Here is a 919-nt window from a genome sequence, read left to right as displayed (position 1 = left end):
GATGTGCCCTTCTTCATTGTAGTTATAGCATCGGATCTTCCTTTTGTTCCGATAATGCTTTCTTGACTGCGATTTAAATTTATTAGTTTTAATAAATTTATTAAACTTTCTTACCAATAGCGCTGCTTCATCTTCGTCAATCGACGCTTTGGAGTTAGGATCTTTCATCTTGGCTTTCAAGGCAAGATCGTTGTTTGACTTTTTGATTTCTTTAGACTCTGCACATCGAGTTTCATGAAGTTCAAAGGTAGAAAATAAATTCTCTAGTGTACTTACCTCGAAGTCCTTAAAGATGTAGTATGCATCTACTAAGGATGACCACTCTGGAGTTCTTGGGAAGGCGTTGAGCGTGTACCGAATTAAATCTTGATTCATTACCATTTCTCCGAGATTGTTGAGCTGAGTGATGAGCTCTTTGATCTGTGTTTGGAGTTGCACTACCTTTTCTCCATTATTCATTCGCAGGTTTGTCAGCTGGGTTTGGAGGATGTCTCGCCTTGCCAATTTTGCTTCAGAAGTGCCTTCGTGGAGTTCTAGGAATTTCTCCCAGAGCTCTTTGGTGGAGTCGTAGCTGCTGATTCGATTGACTTCCTAGGACGGAAAGACGCTGAGCAGATGAAATTCTGCTTTACCATTCGTCACGAAGTCAGCTTGCTCCTTCTTCGTCCACTAATATTCTTCTATCTTTCGGAACTGCGAAACCATTTTTCATGATTAAAAAAATTTCAAAATCCATTTTTAAGAATAACTCCATTCGGCGTTTCCATTGCGTGAAGTCTCCCTCGAATTTTAGTGGGTGAATGCTTGCATCGGCCATCGTCTTGTTTCTTTAGTCGACGGTTAGTCCTTCTGAAATATCCTAGCTCTGATACCAATTGTTGGGACCCTTGGAAGCCGGTAAGAGGGAGATGTGAATAAC

This window comes from Zingiber officinale, chromosome 2B, assembly GCF_018446385.1.
Source record: "Zingiber officinale cultivar Zhangliang chromosome 2B, Zo_v1.1, whole genome shotgun sequence".
Lineage (NCBI taxonomy): Eukaryota > Viridiplantae > Streptophyta > Magnoliopsida > Zingiberales > Zingiberaceae > Zingiber > Zingiber officinale.
Note: the sequence above shows the minus strand (reverse complement) of the source record.